Source organism: Neoarius graeffei, chromosome 2, assembly GCF_027579695.1.
Source record: "Neoarius graeffei isolate fNeoGra1 chromosome 2, fNeoGra1.pri, whole genome shotgun sequence".
NCBI classification, from domain to species: Eukaryota; Metazoa; Chordata; class Actinopteri; order Siluriformes; family Ariidae; genus Neoarius; species Neoarius graeffei.
Genome location: NC_083570.1, coordinates 39,393,145 through 39,420,588, shown reverse-complemented (window position 1 = coordinate 39,420,588; position 27,444 = coordinate 39,393,145). Strand labels below are relative to the sequence as shown.

Here is a 27,444-nt window from a genome sequence, read left to right as displayed (position 1 = left end):
AAAACTACAAACATTACATGAAGCATACACATTATCTGTAAAAACCATGCACAATGTTCACTTCATACATACTAGATTTTCATAAAAAATTTGTATGAGGAAAATGCAAAATGGGCCACTTTCAGGAGTAAATCATACATGGCATATATATTTATTTATAAATCCTTATAAGGATTTATCCTTATATTTATAAGGATTTACTACTAAGACAGTGGTAAACTCTTATAAGTTCTTCACTGTTCTTTTTCGTATGGGAATAGAAGTAAGGACGCATGCGCATAAACTATTATGCGCGAGACTTCATATTAGCCACAAAGTCAGGAAAATCTGTTCGTAAAATTACACTATAATGACCAAATACAATGAAAAGTATTTTTCCAGTCTCACCTGTGAAAGGTAATCCCATGTGATCTCGTTTGGACGGTAAACCTGTTGGTACAGTTAAACGCAGCTAATCTTTATTCTCCGCTTTGACCTTTCCAATATGGCGGCGAGGATGACGTACGCGGAAGGCGGCGTCTTTAATTGTCCGGAATAAATTGAATACTACACGTTGATGGATTAATTTGCTGTTTCTCACCTGTGAAAGGTAATCCCATGTGATCTCCTTTGGACGGTAAACCTGTTGGTACAGTTAAACGCAGCTAATCTTTATTCTCCGCTTTGACCTTTCCAAAATGGCGACGAGGATGACGTACGCGGAAGGCGGCGTCTTTAATTGTCCGGAATAAATTGAATGATACACGTTGATGGATTAATTTGCTTTTCTACGCCCTTTTTTGAGGAATGTATTGTAGGACTTAAACCATCATCTGAAGAGGTGAGATCGCTCCTTTTCCCCCCTTATTTTTGCTGGCGGGATTGACTCTGCCCTAAGGGCTATTCTCTCTCTCTCTCTCACTTTGCACCAGGCATTACACAATAAATATTCACAGTGAAAATATTTTGTAAGCGCGTTTCATGAACCAAGTTATAGGATTTCTTGACAACTCGCATCGCATCGCAATGAGATCATTGGCACTACTGGTGTTAAGAATCAGACCATTTTATAAATGAATATTTTGCTGTAGAGCTGCAGTGTTTGTACAATTGCATGTTTTTGCTTCACTATTACTGTCACTATTCTGCTTCTTGCATTACTACTGTGAACTAACACTGAACATAATAATAATAATAATAATAATAATAATATCCAAGCTCGTGTTTCACTCTCACTAGTGCTCTGTAAGGCTTTTTCCTGGTGATATTCGTTACACTTCTACCCAGCGTGAAGCACTCACAGTCATGTGGTTGTGACGTCATCGTAAACAAATCCGTTTTACTCATCCAGACGACTTCACAACGGCAACGTTGCCAGATCTTTCCACTCTGGAACCCGTTCTCAAAAAGATTGCGTTTTGGGCACCCAAAACGCCGGTGCCGTGTGGACGCCAGGCCTAAATGATAAGCAATTGTATCGGAGTCACCCGAATCCGTTGCCGTGTGGACAGGGCCTTAGTTTACTGCAGAGGGGAACCAAACCGTCAGGGCCTTCTAGGCCATCAGAGAAGGCCTAAACATCTTAGGCTACATCCACACGACAACGGCAACGAGATTTTTTTTTTTAGCGGGTAAAAAAAATATCGCGTCCACATGGGCAACGGATCAGTAAAATATCAGGTACATATGGCAACACAACGCTTGCTGAAAACGATGCAATACACATGCCACACCTCTACGTGCGCTGTAAGACGGTCCCATCGGAGACACCAGAACAATAGAAGAAGTAGGACGCATGCGCATAAACCCCTTCTTCTACCCGGTGTGAAGCACTCACAGGAACAAACACACAACAACAAGAAGAAGGTGGCTGCGACTACGCGAGGAAATCGTGCCTTCTGTGTACAAATTAGTTTTATTAGTGTGCATAGTTTTATATAACTTAATTTTCTTATTGTGTGTGAACATTTTGAAAAGCATTTTTATATAATTTATATAAGTTTTTATATTGTGTGTGAACATTTTGAAAAGCAGTCTTATCCAATAAAAATAATTTAAAAGAAAAGCTGTATACAAAAGTGAATGCAATGCAGTGGTTCATACAAAACAGTCTGTTGAAGGGTCTTCTGACCCTTTTCCCCTCTGCCTCCATTATAGTCGGGTAACTGTTGCTTTGTGTGGAAGGCTGTACTTTCTGTTCATCAAAGCAGGTGTAAATTGTCTGTCTGGCAGGTCAGTCAGGTTAATGTGTAAACAATTTCAAAAGATTCTTATCCAATAGAAAGCAGGCAAGAAATGGTTTGAGTCACTTGTCTATGTACAACACCCACGCAGTTTACTAAATCCACACTAAAGAATACTGTATACAAAAGTGATTGGTACATTAAAAAAGCAGTGAACAGAAGTGACAGATGATGCACGAATGATGCGCGCGAGAGTGCTGCTTGTTCTTAGTCTGGTTAACACCAGACCATATCATAAGTGAAATATGGTCTGGAATCCACCTATTGAATTTCTCGTAGGGGAGATGTGGTTTACGATTGTCAACGGCCGTTTATTGGACGTTGCGAATGTCTATCATTTGGCGTATACATAGCCCATGGCCAATCATGGCAGTTGTACCCGGTGACGTAGTTAGAGCGACGAAGAAGACGAAGAAGAGAAGGAAAGAGAAAGAGAAGGCAAAACAAAAATAGGAAAACAATGGCACCGAACGATTACTGCCATTTGTGCAAGACAAATATGAGAGAAGCTGGTTTGTATCACTCGCCGCCATGTTAAATGTGATCCGTAAACAGTCCCAAATAAACTACAAGCTTCCGTTTGTCGAGTAGTACGCGTCACCGTCTTTCCACCCCTCCCCACTCTCTGATTGGCTCCCTAACTCAGGCGAGCCTTTAGACCATAGTTTCCATGCTGTCTTTTCAGATCGGAATAATTGTGCAAAGCAGCATGGGATTTCCCAGGCTAGCTTGTTCTAGTCATGTGGTTGTGACGCCATCGTAAACAAATCCATTCTACTCATCCAGACGACTTCGCAACGGCGCCATTGCCAGATTTTTCCACTCTGGAACCCGTTCTCAAAAAATATCGTTTTGGGGCACCCAAAACGCCAGTGCCGTGTGGACGCCAGGCCAAAACGATAAAAAATTTTATCAGATTCACCTGAATCCGTTGCCGTGTGGACAGGGCCTTAGTATTTCAAATGTTATCTTTAATTTCTTTCATTCTTTCATAATTTCATTATAATTATTCTCTTCTAATTCTAATTCGGCCTCATTTTCTGTCAAATTTGCTTCAGAAATGAAAGGGTTACTGTCCTGAAAACATTAAAATCGAGTTATCCAATGATTTTTTTTTTGTTTGCTTGTTGTATCTACACCTTCTACACCCTACATCTTCTCAAAGGCCAATGCAAGCTTAACCACGACTCGTCCATCAGTAATGTTAGCGAATGCTAATAAAGTGGTCGAGCCAGTGCTATCGAGAGCAAGTAGCACAGGCTAACGACTGAGAAACTAAGATTTCTGTCTCCAGACTCTTCTTCCATGCACACATGCTCACCACAATATTTCTCAGTCATACTTAAGTATTCATTTCCCTGTGTAATTTACTTAGTTACTTTTAAAATCAGCATCGGCAACTACACACAACGGAGTGACCTGGCAACCTGCCGTTAATCCCTTGCAAAATCCTTTGCCCTGTTGCTTTTTTGGTGTCTGGCTAAGGTTTGGCTGAGCTCAAGTCCCAGCTCTAATAGTAATGGTATGCCACTCGTTTACTGTATTGTATTGTAGGGCAAATTTGACAAGTGCACACGTGCTAAGCGGTGGTAAAGAAATGGAGAAAAAGAGAGAGAGAGAAAGTGCATGAGATGAAGATGTCAGGCTGAAGCAGGTGCATCTGACAAGCTGCTCATTGGTTCCTATGGTTGCGGTGAGAAGTGAGGACAGGTTGATGACAGGGGTGGCTCACCCCAGGGCTCTTCCTGTCCTCTGATACAATTAGCCAAGTTTCCTGTATTACTTCACATTAAATTTTCATCCACCTGAATAATGTTGTGGAAGTGAGGCAATAGGAAGGCCAGGCACCTTGATGAATTGTATCCACTGGAGTAAATGTAGTTTCAGGTTTACACATTGCTTGAATTATGTATTTATACTGAATTATTATTATTATTATTATTATTATTATTATTATTATTATTATTATTATTTCCTCAGGAAGCTAAAAGCAAGAAGGTGAAGTGGCACCATGGAGCTGGTATTTTATTTTATATGGTAGCATAAAGAATGTGTGAGGTTATACAGTACTGTGTAAGTCTTAGGACCCGTTTACACGAGGACGCTGTCGGGTAAAAATGACTAAATATTTTATCGGAAGTGCCTTTCGTCTACACGGGGACGGCGTTTCCGAGGCTGAAAAACGGACAAAATTGAAAACGCCTTCCAGAGTGGATAAGTTAAAAACAGACCCCGTTGCATATCCGTCTAAACTACCCAATACGCAAAACTCTGCTCGGATCTGCTCACGTCGGGTACGCGTTTACGTCATACATATGTCATATACTGTACATGCCAGCCCAGGAAGTAAGAAAGTAAGTAAAAAAGTAAGAGCATGTCTGATTACATCGATCCAACGGACCTTCAAGCTGCTCTGGCAGCTTTAATAAACATCCAGGAGTCCTTTGAACATCTATACCGAATCTGCACATATACCGTTAATGAACAGAGGCGGGTATAGTATGCGCTTACTTTTTTACTTACTTTCTTACTTACCATAGCCAGAGTAGTCAAATTTTTCGCGGCGCAGATGTGCAGATCAGACAAGACGGAAGACGTTGCGCATGCGTGCAGACATAGCGGAGGTCTTTCACAGCACCACCTAGCCGCCTGGCATGCACATCCAATTGAATTCCACACATTTATGCGTCACCGTATAGACGCAGATTTCCTCCATGAAAACGGTCGTGTAGATGCGGAAAAAAGTGAGAACGAAAACGGACTTTTGCGTTTTTGTTTCAGACCGTCCCCGTGTAAAGTGGGCCTTAGGCACATGTAAAGAAATGCTGTCGACCAATAATAGCTCAAAAATAATGAAATGAAATGTTTCAATATTAAAAAAAACATGCTATAAACAGCAGTAAGCCATAATAAATGAAACAAAGTCAAAATTTACTATGAGACCACCATTTGGTTTAAAAAAAAAAATAGTAGTCTCGGGTACAATGAGTGCAGTTTTATAAGGAAATGAGCTGTAGGTTTTACTGAGCATCCTGCAGAACCAGCCACAGTTCTACTGGACGCTTTGACGGTCACACTCGCTTCTTAATTTTGCACCAAAACCCAGCAGCCTTCATTATGTTTTCTTTTTCAATCTGAAAAGTGGTCTCTTATGTAATGTGCTGCTCAGATACAAACATTTTTGCATCTGTAACATTTAATTTTGTGCTGGAAAATGAACGAACGAACGTTTGGAACTCTAAAATGTTTTCGTACTGACTCGATAATGTAGAAGTCATGAAATAGAAATCTATATTTTTAAAAAAGAAGTTTATATGAAAGGAAAAAAAATAGGGTGCCAAGACTTTTGCACAATACTGTACATTCCTAAGAAACGTTTTTAAAAAAATGGAAAAACTGTATTTATTGCTCATTTAAAAACTCGGACAGATCCCACTATGTTTAGCAAAACACAGCCGATGTTTCAAAATCCAAATACTAGGATGAGGCACACTGTTTATCCCGTCCACTGACTATCTCGTTATCGTTAAGCAAATCATTTTGACCTTTCATTCTTTTTAGTGATTCGGGTCATATTCTTGCCCACAATTGCATTTTATTCTATGATTAATCTCTCCTTTTATTTGTAATTAGACAGCTCGTGTTCATCCAGTCTTCCCTTCTACAGATTTTTTTTTTTTTCTGTTGTGAGTCAACCCTCTCAGTAATCACCTTTCTCCTCTGTTTTAAAATGTACTCCATGTGATTTGAGGTGAGCGATGTTTCCGGTCTTGATAAACTATGCTTCCTGTGTTTATTCTGAATGAGCGTTATCAAAGGTTGTGATGCAATGCCACAGAAATCTCTTGTTTTTCTGGGTGAGCTGAGGCAGCTTCGGTGGAGGAGCATCCGACTACAATGTTGTTTGTAATATCTCTAACCATGAAGAATGATGAAACTGTGTCCTGCCAAGTTCACACCAGAGCAGGAAGAACAAGAGGAGGAGTCATATACATGCATTCTGGCCTGAAGATTTTTACCTTAAAGCAATGTGACTGGATAAAGTAATCCAGATAATGGATGGTTCGTCCATTGGTTCATTTTAGCCATCACTTTTTGTCAAGTATTTCACATTCATTGACCTCAACAAGCCTCTCATGGACAGATTGGAAGGACATTTTGGAGAAGACAGTAGTGACAATCTCATCTCATCATTCTCATCTCATTATCTCTAGCCGCTTTATCCTGTTCTACAGGGTCGCAGGCAAGCTGGAGCCTATCCCAGCTGACTATGGGCGAAAGGCGGGGTACACCCTGGACAAGTCGCCAGGTCATCACAGGGCTGACACATAGACACAGACAACCATTCACACTCACATTCACACCTACGGTCAATTTAGAGTCACCAGTTAACCTAACCTGCATGTCTTTGGACTGTGGGGGAAACCGGAGCACCCGGAGGAAACCCACGCGGACACGGGGAGAACATGCAAACTCCACACAGAAAGGCCCTCGCCGGCCACGGGGCTCGAACCCGGAAATGACAATCTCTCCTCAAAAAAAAAAAAGTTTCTCATCACAGCAGGAAAGCTGGGCAGTAGCACCAAATTACTATTTATGTATTAAATAGATTAAAGGGCAACACTGTGGTGCAGCAGGTAACACTACCACCCCACAGCTCCAGGGTTCTAGGTTTGATCTTGATCTTGGGTTACTCTCTGTGGGTTTTGTCCCATGTCCCAAAATCACGCTGGTAGATGGACTGACTACTCTAAAAAAAATTGTTGTTTGGTGTGAATGTGTGTGTGCATGGTGCCCTGTGATTAGTGTTAGATACGGAAACCGAATTGTAGCGAAGATTTCATGGCCTCACTTCAGTGCCACTTAAGTACCTTAGCTGTCGATTGAAATATCTGGTGCTCTGAAACCAGACCGCCGCATGGTGGTGTAGTGGTTAATACTGTCGCCTGACAGCAAGAAGGTTCTGGGTTTGAGCCCAGTGGCCAACGGGGACCTTTCTGTGTGGAGTTTGCATGTTCTCCCCATGGGTTTCCTCCAGGTTTCCCCCACAGTCCAAAGACATGCAGTGAGGTTAACTGGCTACTCTAATTTGCCCATAGGGGTGTGTGTGTGTGTGTGTGTGTGTGTGTGCGCGCGCGCACATGTGCGCACGTAGAAAATAACTGACCACCCTACTGTTGTAATTCTGGCCAAGTCAACCAAACATGGATCGCCTCAAGCCTGGATCGAATTCGACAATAATGACAACAACGCTCTGAAACAGACGTTTCAGGCAACATGAGCATCGCTGCATCTCATGTGTCCTCACTAGTTAACGTTACACTTGCTGTAGCTAGTAGCTACCTAAATTAAATGCAGTTAAATGCCTCAAGCTAGTTAACAGTTCATTTGCTCTAACGAGTAGCTACCTAAATAAAATGCAGTTACGGTAAATGCTTAAAGCTAGTTAACATTGCATTTGCTCTAGCAAGTAGCTACCGAAATAAAATGCAGTTAAATGCCTTAAGCTAGTTAACATTACATTTGCTCGAGCAAGTAGCTACTGACATAAAACACAGTTAAATGCCTAAAGCTAGTTAACGTTGCATTTGCTCTAGCGAGTAGCTACCCAAATAAAACACAGTTAAATGCCTAAAGCTAGTTAACGTTGCATTTGCTCTAGCAAGTAGCTACTCTAATAAAACGCAGTTAAATGCCTAAAGCTAGTTAACGTTGCATTTGCTCTAGCAAGTAGCTACTCTAATAAAACACAGTTAAATGCCTAAAGCTAGTTAACGTTGCATTTGCTGTAGCAAGTAGCTACCCAAATAAAACGCAGTTAAATGCTTAAAGCTAGTTAACGTTGCATTTGCTTTAGCGATTAGCTATCTAAATAAAATGCACTTAAAATGCCTAAAGCTAGTTAACGTTACGTTTGCTCTAGCTAGCTGCTACTTAAATAAAATGCAGTTAAATGCCTAAAGCTAGTTAACGTTACATTTGCTCTAGCGAGTAGCTACTTAAATAAAATGCAGTTAAAATGCCTTAAGCTAGTTAACATTGCATTTGCTCTAGCGAGTAGCTACCAAAATAAAACACAGTTAAATGCCTTAAGCTAGTTAATGTTGCATTTGCTCTTGTGATTAACTACCTAAATAAACCGCAGGTAAAATGCCTAAAGCTAGTTAACATTACATTTGCTCTAGCGACTAGCTACCGAAATAAAATGTAGTTAAATGCCTTAAGCTAGTTAACATTGCATTTGCTCTAGCAAGTAGCTACCGAAATAATACACAGTTAAATGCATAAAGCTAAACGGTCTGAAATGTGGCTGCATTTCATTTGAAATGATTATGACACAGGGACATGCAACAAATGTTTAAAATAATGGTATATTTAAGGTGTTAAGAATAAAAATTTTAAAAGCCATTCTTTAATATCGTCACCCTTTGTTTTGTGCACTGTTTAGGCACCGGCGCCGTTTTTAAAGTATCACTGGTATCAGACAAAACCCAAATGATACCCAGCCTATGATGGACTGGTGGATGTATTCCCACTGCACGCAGTGTTCCTGGGATAGGCTCTGTATCCATCATGACCCTGAACAAGATAAAGCTTTTACGTATTAGTTATGTCATTGTTTTCTCAAGTAACTTACCCATTCAAGTTAAACAGACGTAATATGAAGCCGTTCTGGAAATGAGTCACATAAACGTTTCACTTTCAAGCCTTCAAGTACAGTTCAAAAACTATGAATCATGGGATTGCCAGCATACCATAAAGGTGTACTCACACATTATGTGAAGAGTTGACTTGGAATATGATTTTAATTAAATATTTACAGTTAGACAAAGTGATTGTGTGATGTCTTCCTCAGATAAGGCCCCGACTTTATCCCCATCAGAGCACACAGCCATTTTATTCCAACAGACCGCAGAGGAGTGTATTTTAACTTGCTGCTTGCTTTCCCACGTTTGTGATTATTTTTGGTCCCAGAACTGCTGATCTGTAGACATGGCATGTGGATTAGACAGAGTTATTGACTACTGTTCATTCTGCAAATGAGAAGGGAAATCTTGTTGTGTTAGATTAACAGCGAACCCAATTGTGTTCTGTTGTAGCTGAGCTGGGATTTGTGTAATTTGTCAGGTACGATCAGTTTCAGGGAAAGAGGTTAAACAGGATGGAGAATGAGGACAAATGTGGTGTATTGAACGGGCTGCTTTTGTTTTTATTAGATTCACATTTTAAAAAGTCATAGAAAAAGTTTCAGCATCAGTTTCAGTTTTAGTATCATCTCTTATAACAGTCACTTTGTATTTTTGTGGGTTCATCTGGGTTGTCCGTCTGTCTGTCTGTCTGTCTGTCTGAGATTCTTGTGAATGTTTGTAGGATTTATATGGAATTATCATCATAAGCTCAGATTCGATTTTAGAATCAGACTCAAGGCAAATATCCAAAATTATTCTCTCCACATTCACTGGATATGAGCAATTGTGCATTCTTATTGGCTACTCTACTACAAGGCTATAAGCTCATATACCGTGAGTAGAGAAAAACAAAATGGTGGAGCATGTTGCTGAACCAACCGAGGACGAAATAAAAACTCTACTCGCAAACAAAACCCCAAAAAACACAAAAAAGAAGCAACAAAATATGGAATGAAAGTATTTGATATTAAGAATGTATCTTTTTTTCAATAATTATTATAGCATTTTTCACAAATTGCTCCTGACATTTTGCCAGTTTGTTTACATTCTAAGCGGAAATTATTTTGTCGGACGTTTTGTATAAAGTTTTTATTTATCGAATTTGCAAAAATTAAAATTAAAATGCACTGTTTCTCAAAAGCCAGTGGAATGTTGATATAATAAAACAGTTATTCCACTCAATCTCGTCGTACACGGCTTATAGCCGCTATCAGCTCATGTACGACTCGATTTTGTGGAATAACTGTTAAATATTTTTCTTCAGTAAGCTTTCTTCCTGTTTGAAGTACAGCACTGTGCAAAAGTCTAAAGCACCCTATTTTTTTCTTTCATACAAACTTTTCTTTTAATATAGATTTCTATTTTATGACTTCTACATTATCGAGTCAGTACAAAAACATTTTAGAGTTCCAAACGTTCGTTTGTTCATTTTCCAGCACAAAATTAAATGTTACAGATGCAAAAATGTTTGTATCTGAGCAGCACATTACATAAGAGACCACTTTTCAGATTGAAAAAGAACACATAGTGAAGGCTACTGGGTTTTGGTGCAAAATGAAGAAGCGAGTGTGACGGTCAAAGCGTCCAGAAGAACTGTGGCTGGTTCTGTAAGATGCTCAGTAAAACCTACATTTCCTTATGAAATTGCACTCATTGTACCTGAGACTACTATTTAAAATTTTTTTTTTAAAGCAAAGGGTCGTCACACACCAAATATTGACTTTGTTTCATTTATTACTGTTTATAATATTTCTTTTAATGCTGAAACATTTCATTTCATTATTTTTAAGCCATTTTTGGTCGACAGCATTTCTTTACATGTGCCTAAGACTTTTGCACAACAAGGAATGGATGTGTCGGTTGGTGGCTGAGGTGTTCTCATCCACACCATTGGACTGTGTCTGTACTACTATAATTAATAAATATTCTTTCTCTCTCTGCAGTGGTCTGTGTAAAGGATCCTTTCTGGCCTTTCTGGTTCCTCGGCGTCACCCATTCTCCCAGGAGTCTATCACAGCACACTTTGGGTGAGTTCTTGCAATAATTTCATGCTCAAACCGTAAACCCTGGGAACTAGAACCATCACAGAACTAGGCCTGGTCTAGATAGTGTATGGAAATAAAAGAGAAGGAAAGCAGAAGGAGATCCATGTTCCAGAACATCTGGTCAAGCTGGTAGCTGAGGCCACATGCCTCGCAGATGCAGAAGGGCATCATGGATGATGTCTGATTTACTACTGCTGATAAAACTCCTGGTTTATTTGCTCAGAGTCTTTTATGTATACTAGTGTTGTTGGAATTCATTTTAAAAAGTTTTATGGGTTAATATTTTTAAAAAAAAATGTCTAAAATTGATCAAATACAAGTCCAGAGCCTGAGCTGCAATGGCGCCTTATTATTATTGTTATTATTATTTTGTTTTTGTTTTTTTCCCCTCCTCATAGCAGCTCCAGCCATCAGACTGTTTGCTCACCACATCTAGAGCTGTTAACCTTGGACAATGACTACAGCTATTTATTTAGTCTGCCCTGGGTTCGAAGGGCCACTATATCAGCAGATGCTAGAACTCTTTTTCTTTTGGAATCATGGAGTCACTTGCCACTTTTCCCACTTCCCAGTGGAAATCCTTGAGATCTGTCTGTGATTATTACTCCACTTGTTTTGTCCAACTGGTCCAGGGATGTGTTTCCACAACGTCATGTTCACTTAGTTCTTTTGTTCATCATTTTTTTTTCTTCTTGGGTGTTATAGATGTACTATATAACCCGAATTCCAAAAAAGTTGTGACACTTCATGTCTCATCTCATCTCATTATCTCTAGCCGCTTTATCCTGTTCTACAGGGTCGCAGGCAAGCTGGAGCCTATCCTAGCTGACTACGGGCGAAAGGCAGGGTACACCCTGGACAAGTCGCCAGATCATCACAGGGCTGACACACAGACAACCATTCACACTCACATTCACACCTACGGTCAATTTAGAGTCACCAGTTAACCTAACCTGCATGTCTTTGGACTGTGGGGGAAACCGGAGCACCCGGAGGAAACCCACGCGGACACGGGGAGAACATGCAAACTCCGCATACAGAAAGGCCCTCGTCGGCCATGGGGCTCGAACCCAGACCTTCTAGAAATCCTATATTTCATTGAAAATAGTACAAAGACACCATATCAAGTGTTGAAACTGAGGAAATTTTATTGTTTTTGGAAAAATATATGCTAATTTTGAATTTGATGTCAGCATCACGTTTCAGAAAAGTTGGGACGGAGCAACAAAAGATTGAAAATGTTGTGTAATGTTAAAAAAAAACTAATTTGGTTCATTGGCAACAGGTCAGTAACATGATTAGGTATAAAAAGAGCATCTCATACAGGCAGAGTCTCTCAGAAGTAAAGATGGGGAGGGGTTCACCGCTCTATGAAAGACTGTGTGGGCAAACAGTACAACAATTTAAGAATAACGTTCCTCAATGTAAAACTGCAAATAATTTGGGGATCTCATCATCTATGGTACATAATATCATTAAAAGATTCAGAGAATCTGGAGAAATCTCTGTATGCAAGAGACAAGGCTGAAAACTGACACTGGATGCCTGTGATCTTCAGGCCCTCAGGCGACACTGCATTAAAAGCAGACACGTGTTTGTAGTAGAAATCACTGTATGGGCTCAGGAACACTTCAGAAAACCATCGTCTGTGAAAACAGTTCATTACTGCATCCACAAATGCAAGTTAAAACCAGGTATAAACAATATCCAGAAACACCACCACCTTCTCCAGGCCCGAGCTCTTTTACGATGGACTGAGGCAAAGTGGAAAATTGTCCCGAGGTCTGACAAATCAAAAGTAGAAATTCTTTTTAGAAATCATGAACACCACGTCCTCCTGGCTAAAGAAGAGAGGGACCATCCGGCTTGTTATCAGTGCACAGTTCAAAAGCCCTCTTCTGTGATGGTATGAGTGTGCATTAGTGCACATGACATGGGTAGCTTATACATCTGAGAAGGCATCATTAATGCTGAATGATATATACACGTTTCAGAGCAATATGCTGCCATCCAGACAAAATCTTTTCCAGCAAAGGCCTTCTTTCTTTCAGCAAGACAATGCCAAACCACTTTCTGTACATTATTAAAACTACATGGCTCCATAGTAAGAGTCCAGGTGCTAAACTGGTCTGCCTCCAGTCCAGACCTGTCTCCCATTTAAAACATTTGGCGCATTATGAAGTGCAAAATATGACAAAGGAGACCCCAAACTGTTGAGCAACTGAAATTGTATATCAGGCAAGAATGGGACAACATTTCTCTTTCAAAACTACAGCAATTGGTCTCCTCAGTTCCCAAACGTGTATAGAGTGTTGTTAAAAGTAGAGGGGATGCAACACAGCGGTAAACATGCCCTTGCCACAACTTTTTTGAAACGTGTTGCTGACATCAAATTCAAAATGAGTATATATTTTTCAAAAAAACAATAAAAGTCTCTCAGTTTCAACATTCAATATGCTGTCTTTGCACTTTTTTCAATGAAATATAGGGTTTCCATGATTTGCAAATTATTGCATTCTGTTTTTATTTACAGTTTACACAGTGTCCCGACTTTTTTGGAATTGGGGTTGTAGATAATATGGACTTGGAGATGAACTTCGGAAAGGAATGTGCATAGTGGCTGATCATGGGTTAAACATGTGTTAGCCCACAGGCTAAAAACTGTGTTCAAGGTTGTTACATCTTCAGGACATTTTTACAACCTACCTTTTCTACCTTCAGGCTACAATGTTTTAAAAGTTTACGACTATTTATAAATCATTCTAACACCTGGATGTTTACAAAAAGAGAGAAATGGATATAATTTCAGTGAAGTGTTCAAAGGGAGAAAGACAGTTAGTCACTGCCTCTATAACTGCTTCCTGACATTTCTGCAAAATGTTGTGGAAAATTTAATGAAGGCTAGCTGGTTTCAATGGTTTTGGTCTTACCCAGTGGAAAGTCTTACCGTATACAATTAAGACCAACATGCAGCCTCACTTTTTCCTGGTTCCCTTTGTTTTTTCCTTTTGTTGGGCGCTGCTTCATCCAGGCTAAATGTACGTTTAGCAAATGGATCCACAGCTGTACACCATAAAACATGCTCTGTAATGTCACTTCTTTACACACTTCTGGCTTTTTTTTTCCAGACATCACCATAGATGCAATCACTATCAATTCAGGCATGAGCATAAATTATGTATCTTATTTTAAGTCAGCTTAAATAGATGAAATTCGCAATAAATGGACCGTTGCATTCTGTTTCATTTTATTTAATTCTGAAAAATTCCAGTACTTATTGACCAAATCCATCACTAATGCATCTCATAAAATATCAGACTTTATTCTATCCACATTCACTGGATATGAGTAATCGTGTGCTCTGATTGGTTACTCTACTACCAGGCTATCAGCTCATATACCGTGAGTAGAGAAAAACAAAATGGTGGAACATGTTGCTGAACCAGCTGAGGACGAAATAAAAACTCTACTCGAAAACTAAACCCCAAAAAAGACAAGAAAAAAATATGGAATAAAAGTATTTGATGGTAAAAACGTATCCTTTTTTTTTTATTTTTCAAGAATTATTATTACCGTCACATTTTTCACAAATTGCTACTGTCATTTCACCGGTTTGTTTACATTCTAAGCGGAAATTATTTTGTCGGACGTTTTGTATAAAGTTTTATCAAATTTGCAAAAAAAAAAATGCTCGGTTTCTTAAAATCCAGTGAATGTGGAGAGAATAAAATAGTTATTGCTCTCAATCTCGTCATACATTGCTTATAGCTAATCAGCTCATGTATGAGTAAATTTTGTGGAATAACTGCTAATTATTATTATTATTATTATTATTATTGGGGCGGTACGGTGGTGTAGTGGTTAGCGCTGTCGCCTCACAGCAAGAAGATCTGGGTTCGAGCCCCGTGGCCGGCGAGGACCTTTCTGTGTGGAGTTTGCATGTTCTCCCCGTGTCCGCATGGGTTTCCTCCGGGTGCTCCGGTTTCCCCCACAGTCCAAAGACATGCAGGTTAGGTTAACTGGTGACTCTAAATTGACCGTAGGTGTGAATGGTTGTCTGTGTCTATGTGTCAGCCTTGTGATGACCTGGCGACTTGTCCAGGGTGTACCCCACCTTTCGCCCGTAGTCAGCTGGGATAGGCTCCAGCTTGCCTGCGACCCTGTAGAACAGGATAAAGCAGCTAGAGATAATGAGATTATTATCATTTATTATGCCCCCGCTCCAAAGGAGGGGGGTATACTGGTTTACCTCTGTCCATCTGTATCTCCGTCCATCCGAAACACCCTTTTTCTCAGCAACCACAAATCATAGCCACTTGGTACTTGGTACCGAACTTCAGCTTGGGGTTCTATACCTTGTCTACCGTTTTCAGGTCTGTCGCACATCGACTTCCTGTTTATCGACTGAATGTATTTACGAAACATATAGCGTGGATTTACAAAAATTTTTGTAACACTTTTTTCAGCAACTACAAATCACAACTGCTTGATATTTGGTACCGAGCTTCAGCTTGGGGTTCTATACCGTGTGTACCATTTTCAGGTCTGTCGCACATCGACTTCCTGTTTACCGATCGAATGTATTTACAAAACATATAGGGTGGATTTTGACGCTATTTCAAGAAGCAAAATGCTATTTCAAAATGACAGTTTAGCAGGATGCTATGTGAAATCCCTGGGGAGAGATGCTGCTCTTTACTCACTTGTTTCAGGGTTAATTATTTGTTGAAGTCAACATTCATAATAAGTGTCCCTTCGATTGCTTGCATTCTGATATAAGCAAGAGCGCGGGGATACATAAGTGAGCAGTCGCTCACAGTTGATCTTGTTATGCCTGTATGCATATTTAGGTGACTCAGCTAAGATCATTCTAGTATGTATACTTTATGGATATAACAGTATACGAATACATACTCATACATGCAGGGCGTATTGACTCTCATCAGTGAAATTGAACACTCTCTAGCAAATCAACTATTACTTTTTTCCCGGTAAACAAGATATTTTCAGCAAATCGGCATCAATTTTCATTTCCAAGTTCAACGTTCAACCAGCCAATCAACCTGCAGTAGACAACAAGAAAGTTAAAAGATCGTTCGTTCCCTGATGACTGAGACGCGTCTGCAGTAACCGTGTTCACAAAGATAGCAGCCTTCACCTACAAAGATTATGCTGTTTGCAATAACATAAGAGAACCTGTGGTGCAAGAGTATCAGACGCAAAAGCAACAACTTCAAATTACATTCAGGAAAGCAAATCCAAGTTGAACATTTTGGACTCAAAAATGTTTTCGTACTGACTCAATAATGTAGAAGTCATAAAATAGAAATCTATAACAAAGTTTGTATGAATAAAAAGTAAGGTGCTTAAAATGTTTAGGCAGTACTGTGTATCCAAACACAAGCGAGATGTCAGATATGAAGCTTGCAGGACGAATAAAGACCCAATACATGAACATGAACATTTTAGAACTGTTTTTTGTGCATTTTCGTGGCATTAGAGCTGTGTTACTTCCACCTACAGTGAAGTCACATGTATTTCCACTATTGTACCTTATTGCGCCCTCTGCTGTCTGAACAGCACAATTACAGCGAGAAAAGAATCTGAGATTACGCAACCTGATAATAATAACGGTTCGTTTTTTATTTTATCGATTCGAATCGTCATAAATTTGTATCACGATTTATCGTCGCACAATATATTGTTACATGCCGACTTGCTAGCAAATATTTTCAGACACCCCTCATGTACTCGTACTGTCTCAGACCGAGCACATAATCATTGATGCTTTTTCAGACAGAACAGCAGAAAGATCACTCAGAACGACGGACACCGTTGCTACAGATCACTTTGTCCAGATTTGATTGTCTGCTAGACGGCTTTTGTATACGACGCTCTGGCTGTTATTTCCTCAAACCAACTTACTTGTCACCTCTGCAATAAAACTCTGCCTGAACATGATACGAATACATTTCCAGCATCCTTCACTGGAATATTTCAATCACATAATTGGGTCATGAAATTCTTAATAAGAAACATCATGATGATATTGTGTCATATACAAATACAAAAAGAGACTTGGTAGGACAGTTGGCTGTAATAGCCAGTTTATTCATTAATCATGTCAAATTGTTCTCATTTTGGTTGGATTTATTTCTTGTTTCACATGAGTTGAAACAAGAAATAATGTTTTGAATATGAGTTCAAAACAATTCATCGTACTCACCTTTTATCACAGAGGCTCAATTAATCAATAATAATAATAATAATCATGATGTTGCTGTTGAACAACTGTAAGATAAAAACATCCACATATACTACTTACACACATGTTGCCTTTGTTTTAGTATACACTCACCAGCCACTTTAATAGGAACTTGTTCTTGATTCTAAGATTTCTGTTCTTGGCTGCAGGAGTGGAACCCAGTGTGGTCTTCTGCTGTTGCATGCTGAGATGCTTTTCTGCTCAGCACGGTTGTAAAGAGTTGCTATGAGTTGCTATATCTTTCCTGGCAAAAAAGCTTGAACCAATCTGGCCATTTTCCTCTGACCTCTCTTATCAGCAAGGCATTTGTTTCCACCCACAGAACTGTCGCTCACTCGATGATGTTTTTTGTTTTGCGCACCATTCTGTGTCAACTCTCAAGATTGTTGTTCGTGTGTGAAAACCCCAGGAGATCAGCAGTTTCTGAAATACTCAAACCAGTCCATCTGGCTCAAACCAACACCCATAGTGCCACAGTGAAAGAAAGTCACACTTTGAGATCACAATGTTTCCCATTCTGATGTTTGAACATTATGAACATGAGCTGAAGCTCTTGATTTGTATCTGCATGAGTTTATGCATTGTGCTGCTGTCAAGGGCTCGGCTGATTAGAGAACTGCATAAAACCGCAGGTGGATGGGGGTTCCTAATAAAGTGGCCAGTGAGGTGTATAATCTGTATATATTTATCTCCTGTACATGTTTTAGATAAGTCTGGTAACACATACATATGCTGTTGTACATTTAAACAAAGATAAACAGGACAAACACGAGCCTTTGTGTGTATGATACGGTTACTCCACTTTGCCCACTTTTTTGAGACAAATAGCTAATAATAGTCGATGAACTTGTCCATCCATTGGCTTCTGTTATGGTCGAGAGATTTGACAGGCTTTGGAAAGAACTGTATAACTAGTTGGCATAATTCAGAATAATCATCATCAGTACAGTTATAATGACAGGATTACATCATTTACACACTCGTATCTCCGCACAAATCGCGAGCAGATCTTTATTTTTCCTTCCCCGTGGGTATTTAGACGTCTTTTGAGAGCAAATGCCCATCATTTGCCTAAATGTGAGCCTGGTGATGCCCTCTTTTTCCGGCACATTCACTCGCTCCCTCCTGCCTCATTCTAGTGCCTGGCATTGCAGCTGGAGGATAATTGTGTATTCGACCAAATGTCTTGAAGGGCTGTGCAGCGCTGCGAATCCGGCTGACATCGCTCCCAGCCCACTCTGACCAAGCGTTGTGTAACTCTCCCCCTTTCATAACACAATTCATCAACAGCATAACTCTGCATGTTATTCATGCTTTCCCCTCCCACACAGGAACTGTCACCCACGCTCCTCACCCCATCTTGAGATGGCTGTGGATCCTTCCCACGCATACTTTCACTCTCCAGCACTCGTACACTTGTGCATGCACATACACACAAATACAAAAATGCTAATAGGCACATGTACACCCAAACACACTCGCACACATTCAAGCTCTCCTGGCCATGGCATTAAAAATACCTCATCTTATTTAATTGCTTCCTTTCTGCTCCACATATCTCACTGAGAGTTCTTTCTGTTTTTTTTTTAAGTCTGCTTCTTTGTGGCAAAGGAAATAAAACTGAGTTGTTGGGGTTTTTTTTCTTCCAGTCTACTTCCAGTAAGCTTGCCTTTGCCTGTGCATGGACCTGGAATGTGTAATATAAATCTGTATTTTTTTTTTTTTTTTGACACTGCAAAGGTTTGTAACTTCCATCATCTGGCCATCTGGATGTGATTTAAGCTGGCTTCCCTATCTGTGTCGGTCTCCCTCCCCTGGTGCATGCCATGCCTAGCCAAGGGATCAGTTTGTGCTTCATCTTGCGGGTTCTAATGAGGAGTCAGCAGGACACTCCAGGTGGCTGACTTGTACACATTTAGGGTGATAGATCCCACAGACCTGCTAACACAGTCCAAAAAACACACTGTGGAAAGTGCTGGATGAGGGAAAAACACATCTTTTGTAAAGACACAGGACAAATAGTAGAAAAGGAAAGTTTGTGTGTGTGTGTGTGTGTTATGAGTATTATGAGTGAAGGTGTCATGAGAATATTATTAGTGGGTTGTAAGACAAAACCCCTCAATAACAAACTTCCCGAGTTTCCATTGTTCAGCCGAGGAATATTCAAGGAAAGATGGTAGCTAACAAGCTCGTCTCTGTCTTTGCAGAATGTGATTAATAATGTGTGGAAGAATATAAATAATTGGTGAAACAATAGTATGTGCCAGCTATAAGGGAACACAATACTTCAGTGCAGGACCTGTGCTCTGCGCCAGTTGGAACTGTAAAAGAGCTGGATAACACTTAAAACATAAATCTAGATCGAACGATCAACACAACTCGTTTGTCTTGCAACATTTCTCCTTTTGGTGATTAAAAAAAGTCACATACAAACCCAGAAATATGTAATAATAATAAAAAAATGGATCTTACAAGAACTAGTTCCAATGACAGTGTATTAGGTAAAATAAATAAATAAAGGTGCTGTAGTGTGGGGGTTATATATTCTGAAGGGGGGAAAAATCTCAGAATTTCATAAAAGTCAGATGTTCATGTGAAAAAACTCGGATATTCTCGAAGATTACAGTATAAAATCATAAATTCACATAATCTCATCTCATTATCTGTAGCCGCTTTATCCTGTTCTACACGGTTGCAGGCAAGCTGGAGCCTATCCCAGCTGACTACGGGCGAAAGGCGGGGTACACCCTGGACAAGTCGCCAGGTCATCACAGGGCTGACACATAGACACAGACAACCATTCACACTCACATTCACACCTACGGTCAATTTAGAGTCACCAGTTAACCTAACCTGCATGTCTTTGGACTGTGGGGGAAACCGGAGCACCCGGAGGAAACCCACGCGGACACGGGGAGAACATGCAAACTCCACACAGAAAGGCCCTCGCGGCTCGAACCCGGACCTTCTTGCTGTGAGGCGACAGCGCTAACCACTACACCACCGTGCCGCCAAAATCATAAATTTGTCAGAAAAAAAAAATTCCAAGATTAAGAACACACAGATTTATGAAAATAAAACTATCATGCTTCCTGGCTGCAGTGCATTCTGGGAAATGTAGTTAAAAATCTCTTAGCACTTTATTCTTTTATATTGTGTGATCAAGGAGGAAAGATGACATTTCCTTTAACTCTCAGCTCAGCTGTGGTGTGATCATGTTGATCCAACCTTGCAATGTGAAGCAATCTGGTTCCTTGACTAAGGCTCTGTCCGAAATCACTCACTCGTTTGCTACTCGCTGCTCACTATCTAGGGAATTCTGTGTAGAGGACTATATAGTGAGCTCAAATGAAAACACTTTCAGACACTACTCCACCGCGCCATTATTTACGTCATTACTGTCGCACGATTAAAACATGCCAGATCAGTCAGCTGGTGGGTTTTCAAAATAATAAATAGATACATGTATTTTTGTGATGAATACCGAGCGTATTTCCCACACTAATAAGTGCAAAATACGTTGTATCTACTGCATCTTTCAGTTCTTTTAAATCAAGGCTGAATACTTTCTTCTTTGCCGCTGCCTTTTATTAAATCAAATTTGAGGCTTTTGATTAATTCCTCGCTCTGCACTGTAACTTTTATTCTTGTATTTTATCTGTCTTATTCTATTTTAGCTTATTTTCTATTCTCTTACTATTTTTAATTGTACTTGAATGTCCGTTTATAACGTGTTTCTTCCTCCATCCATTCACCCCAACACACTTTTTTTTTTCTTTGAGCGCGACCGCAATGCATGATGGTATATATTGCTTGATTAGTGATCATTGGTTGTAAACTACTTTTGACGATGCTATGAGTGCACTATATAGAGTGCAATAATTTGCACTATACATTCGGACAGCACTACAAAATGGCGAGCTCACTATATAGTACACTATATAGTGAGTAGTGAGCGATTTTGGACACAAGGCAAAACGTTATTTTTCCAAGTTTATTTTCCGTGTAAATTTCTGACATTTTTGTCTTGGAATTTTTGAATTTGTTGTTTGTTTGTTTGTTTGTTTGTTTGTTTGTTTGTTTGTTTGTTTGTTTGTTTGTTTGTTTGTGTCTTCTTAATCGTGGAATTTCTGACTTTTTAATTTTGGAATTTCTGAGGTTTTTTTTCTTGCAATTTTATGACTTTATAATCTCTGAGAATATCCAAGGTTTTTTTTTTCTCATAATTGTACAACTTTAATCTCAGATATTCTGAGTTTATTTCTAGAACAAACTCCTCCCCCAGTTCTGTTTTTGGCTCAGCCTTTGGATGAAGCCTATAGAGGCACCTGTCTGTATGTGTATGTTTAACCGAGTTTGAGCGTGTTTAAGAATTTAAGATGGTCATTGGGGTGCCAGCCTCAGGTAGCAATTCCACAGTCGCAGTGTGGCGCCACTGCGTACTGACTATGTAGGCACCAGGCTTGCAGCACTCGAGTCCAGAACTCTGACTTGAGTCTGACTCGTGCCCTAATTTTAAAGACTCATGACTTGACTTGGACTTGAGCACTGATGACTCAGACTCTTGCATTAACTGCATTCAGACTTGTAACTTGGAGACAAGGACTCTGATTTTTTCTTTATTTTTTGTAACATGAAGTAATAATATGGCATAAGATATTTATATCTACATTAATTTTTGTACTAATTTAGTGCAAGAGTATCACACCTGCCTACCTCGGTGCGTGCATCAGATAGACTCTCGGGCGCGCTTCGGACAGCTGTAACCAATTTGCGCCTGCACAGGATTAAGGCGCAATCAGCGCACCTATATAAAAACTGTGAAAACACACTTACTTTGCGAAGTATTCAGTTGTGTTGCTGACACATTACCGAGCCTTATTTCCTTGTTTGGTTTCCTGATCCCTGATTTCCTGTTTCTCGTCTTTGATTCTGCCGAGTCTACGATCGTCTGTTTGTGCCTCGTTCGACCTATCACCTGTTTCACCATTTTACAACTTTGCCTGCCGTTCTGGATTGTTTACCTGTCTTCACTTGTATTAATAAACACACCTTCTGCACTTACATCTGTCTCCCAACCATCTCTGACAGAATACTTTGCACTCCCTGACAAAGAGAAGCACATTCACCTGTTCAGGAACAAACTAATGTTAATGGCACTAAAACAGGCACCGTCAAATGGTGCGGTTGGAGTCTTGGACTCGACTTGGATCAGTAGTGGACTCGATTCGAAATTTTCTTTAATGCCTTGAACTTGACCCGGACTTGAGCACTGGGGATTCGAGACTAGACTCGGACTCGAGGTTTAGTGACTCAACTACAACACTGGTAAGCACCACATCTTATAACCTCAGTTTGGGTTTTGTAACGTCAGTTTGAATCCTGGCGTTGATGTGTTCCTGAGTGGACTGTTTTTTCAATTTATGTACTGTAGCTTCTATCTCTCAATCAGACAAAGGCTGACCTGCACAAGTCTCTAGTTTTAACTACAATGGCCCAAATACAGCATTGTACCAATGCATTCCTTTAATAATAACGACCATAATAATAATAACGAGACCATCAATGACTGCATAGCTCACGCTGGTCCAAATCTGGGTAGAAGTTATATGCACCCTAGGTACCCCTACCTTCATGCCAGAAAGAATGAAAATCGGTGAAGAATTGAGGGAGAAGAAGCTATTTGTGTGGAAACTACTCATTAGAGCTTAATTACGCCATATCTTCATTATTAATTGCAATTATGCAAATTTGGGTAGAAGCCATATGTACCCCAGGCAGACCTACCTTCCTGCCAAAAAGAATAAAAATCGGTGAAGAATTAAAAGAGAAGAAGCGATTTTTTTGAAATATGGACAATACCTGATGGTATAAGCCAGGGATGCCATGGTTACGGCCCGTGGGCCAGAAGTGGCCTGATTGGACATCACATCCAGCCCGTGGTTGATATGGGAGAGCCATTTTTTAATTAAAAAATGTAATAAAATAAACTTTCATCTAATGGTTTTTCCTTTAAAAAATTCAATCTGACGTTTTATTTTTATTCAATTTTCGTGGAATTATTTCAGTTTGTCTTTTGCTGCTGCCCACCTCAGCTGCTGCAGCGCGTGCGCTGACCAGGATGTTAGCCTACAGTGTTGCGCGCCGTTGAAGGATAAGTACACATCTGTTGCAATCGAATCATTCTACAAATACTTGCCGCCAGAGTACCCAGTTATGATGGCATTTGCAGGCAAAATATTGTGTATGTTTGGGACAACATATTTATGTGAGCAGGCCTTTTCTGTGATGAATATTAATAAATCGAAACTGCGTAATCGCCTGACACACGAACATCTCAATGACGTTATGAAAATAGCCACGGCCCAGAACCTGTCCCCCAATGTCGACAAGCTAGTGAAAGTTAAAAGGTGTCTAGCTTCGACAAGTAAAATGTAGCTGAAGTAGGTTTGTCTTCCCATTCATCATATTCCTGTGTGATATGGTTGGGAGGGAATAAAATGGGTTGGATTTTACTGATGTATGCTGTACAGTAGGCTAATGCCATAGGCATGGGTTTGTGAAAATGTGGGTTGGAGTTGTATGACTGGCAAAGGAAACGTGCCATCTGTTGTTGAGCCAATGCAATGTGAGGTCATATCTGGCTTTTTTCAAGAACCTTACGTTTTTCTACTGAATATTAAGTCACTTTGCTTATTTTTTGGATTGCTTTGTTCTGGCACTTATTTCTGTGACTTGTTTAGGAGTGTTTGGCCTTGACTTTTTTAATTGGCCTAATTTTGGCCTAACAATGCTTTTATGTGTAAGCCTTCAATAAATATGATCAAAATAATTTACAGTTTACTCTTGTGTTATTTGTAGAAAATGTGTTGGCATTGGCACCTAGTCTATTTTGTTGCATTTCTCAATGTGGACTACTTGCATGGATATGTCCGTGTCACATTTTCAAAGGGTAAATATCTGCTATGTAATTGTATGTCTCATTGTGAGGCTATTGTGGTGCCAATACAATTCCTTTTCGATGTGTTGTTGGCATCATTTTAAAAACAGTATATCCATGTGTTGAGTTACCTAAGGTGTAATTCAGCCCCCGAGGTCCCACTTAAAAAAAAATTGGCCCCTAACCAATTTCACCCTGGCATAAGCTAATTATCTGTCAGCTGGATGAGATAATCTCATTCATTATCTCTAGCCGCGTTATCCTGTTCTACAGGGTCGCAGGAGTCTATCCCAGCTGACTACGGGCGAAAGGCGGGGTACACCCTGGACAAGTCGCCAGGTCATCACAGGGCTGACACATAGACACAGACAACCATTCACACTCACTTTAGAGTCACCAGTTAACCTAACCTGCATGTCTTTGGACTGTGGGGGAAACTGGAGCACCCAGAGGAAACGGGGAGAACATGCAAACTCCGCACAGAAAGGCGCTCGCCGGCCACGGGGCTCGAATCCGGACCTTCTTACTGTGAGGCGACAGCGCTAACCACTACACCACTGTGCCGCTAATACTATGTTCACAATTTATATTTAAAAATGAGTTTATTTAGATAAGAATTCTTAAATCTGTTGGAATTTATTTGAGGGTGATGACTACTGCATTTCGGGTGGCACGGTAGAGTAGTGGTTAGCGCTGTCGCCTCACAGCAAGAAGGTCCGGGTTCGAGCCCCGTAGCCGGCGAGGGCCTTTCTGTGCGGAGTTTGCATGTTCTCCCTGTGTCCACGTGAGTTTCCTCCGGCTGCTCCGGTTTCCCCCACAGTCCAAAGACATGCAGGTTAGGTTAACTGGTGACTCTAAATTGACCGTAGGTGTGAATGTGAGTGTGAATGGTTGTCTGTGTCTATGTGTCGGCCCTGTGATGACCTGGCAACTTGTCCAGGGTGTACCCTGCCTTTCGCCCGTGGTCAGCTGGGATAGGCTCCAGCTTGCCTGCGACCCTGTAGAACAGGATAAAGCGGCTAGAGATAATGAGATGAGATGAGACTACTGCATTTCCTTAAGTCATATGATGTTTCTTTTCAGTAAAATAGCATATAACGGCTGGGACGGGTCTAAATTACATTTCTTAAAAATATTAACATCTGCTTTCTCTAATGGCCCTTTTCCACTACCCTTTTTCAGCTCACTTCAGCTCACTTCAGCCCGACACGGCTCGCGTTTCGACTACCTTAGAGCAGCACGACTCAGCTCGCTTCAGCCCTGCTTAGCACCCAAAACTCGCACGGTTTGGGGTGGGGCTGAAACGAGCCAAACCGAGCCGAGTGGGGCTAGGGGTGTGAGGAGACACCCCCCTGTGCACTGATTGGTGAGGAGGAGTGTCCTCACACGCCCACACACGCCCCGCGAGCACGCTGAGATCTGTAAACACCGTAAACCCGGAAGAAGAAGAATTATGAGAATTTCTGAAGCCTTATGCGCCTCGCCTCATCTATACGCTCTTGCCAGTATCTGTTGCCGTTGTTGGTGACAACAAGCCACAGCACCAAGACCAGCAACACTAACGACGCCATGTTTATTGTTTACTCTCCGGGTCGTGAGACTACCGCTTAAAAGGTCACTGATGTCACTGTTTGCGCCGCCTAACGACATCACGTGACGTCCACCCACTTTCGCTAACTCCACCCAATGTGTCCACCCACTTCCAGCCAGCACGGTTCAGCGCGGTTGTAGTCGAAATGCAACTCCAACAGCCCCACTCAGCTCGACTCAGCCCAACTCGGCACCGCACGGCTCAGCCCGACTCAGCCGCGTTGGTAGTGGAAAAGCGGCATAAGAGATTACAGATATTTACTTTATTTGAGCTATTTCCTTTTATAACATCCGTATAAAAAATTCTGAATCTGTGTCAGATCAGAGTCGGAAGTGCCATAAATACAAAAATAGGTAAAATTAAAGTATTAAAAAGTCGATCGACCTCTACCTAAGAAAAAGCTTCCTTTCAGAGTGACATTTGTATCAATGACATAAATGTCATACTCATCGAATGGAGACAAGTTGAATTATTCTGTCATGCAGATAATGACGAGGAAAAAAACTCGTTTATTCTGCTAACAGCGTACCTCCTCAGTATCATGAGCAGGATATCAGGTGGTCAACAGAGAAAAGATGTAACCTGATATCTGGATCATACAGCCTGGCTCATCATTTCTTCTCACCATCTTCCTCCATAGAGCCTGTTTAGGTGGGGATGCAAAGCCCCAGGTCCGTACACTCCTGGTTTTGACCTCCAGAGGAACTTAAAGCTGAGAAGTGAGGCAGTGCCACATATCACACCCCTGATCTTTGAGTTGCAAAACTATCTTTTAGTATGGGGAAAAAAAACAAAACAAAACAGGACATGACTCTTAATTCGTGTGTGTGCGCACGTGTTTTGGCATGCGTATTTTCCACTTACTCATTCTTTTCTGAAAAGATTATTTCTTTGACCGTGTGTATATCCTTCTCTCTCTCTCTCTCTCTCTCACACACACACACACACACACACACACACACACACACACACACACACACACACACAGTGTACCATTGTATTTTTGTCCTGGCTTTTTATTAAAGCACATAGAATTGATAAATTCTTTAGGCTTGTGCTGTCCTTTTTTAAGACCAGCTCATCATAATGAACTAGGTTGAAGGAAAAGAAGAACACAAGGAAACTTTCTAATCCAGAATATTAGGCAGCAGTAGCTCTGTCTTGCCATGAAGTGAGATACGAGATTTACTCCAGCTTTTGTGTAATTGCTGTCTTTTGGCCACATTCTCAGAGCTCTCACTGACTCTCGTTTTAATTGAAGAAATGCAAATGAGATCATTCTGAAACTGCAAAATGACACTATGAAAAAAGAGCATAAGAAATGATACCTGAAAGGAAATTATGTAGAAGATACATGTATATTTGAATCTGGACAAGTGGGTAGCACTGGGCAGCAACGTCTCAGCTCCAGTGTCTTGGGTTTGATCATGACAACCTTGGGTTATGGTGGGTGGCACGGTGGTGTAGTGGTTAGCACTGTCACCTCACAGCAAGAAGGTTCTGGGTTTGAGCCCGGTGGCCGATGGGGACCTTTCTATGTGGAGTTTGCATGTTCTCCCCGTGTCTGCTTGGGTTTCCTTCGAGTGCTCTGGTTTAATAATAATAAATAATTAGTTCAATTTATGTTGCACCTTCCTCACACCCAAGGTCGCTTTACAATTCGGAAACAAAAATGAGTCCACCAAAAGAGAA

At 40.6% G+C, this 27,444-nt stretch overlaps 1 protein-coding gene across 5 annotated transcripts in view; it reads left to right on the top strand.

Moving 5' to 3' along the window:
- The window catches only part of hivep2a (HIVEP zinc finger 2a), a 141,575-nt gene that overhangs the window by 101,053 nt on the left and 13,078 nt on the right, over nucleotides 1-27,444 (top strand). For all 5 annotated transcript variants that reach the window (XM_060914201.1, XM_060914197.1, XM_060914198.1 and 2 more), the window contains one exon: nucleotides 10,855-10,938. The gene's annotated coding sequence lies outside the window, so the exon portion shown is untranslated. The remainder of the gene's footprint in view (nucleotides 1-10,854; nucleotides 10,939-27,444) is intronic.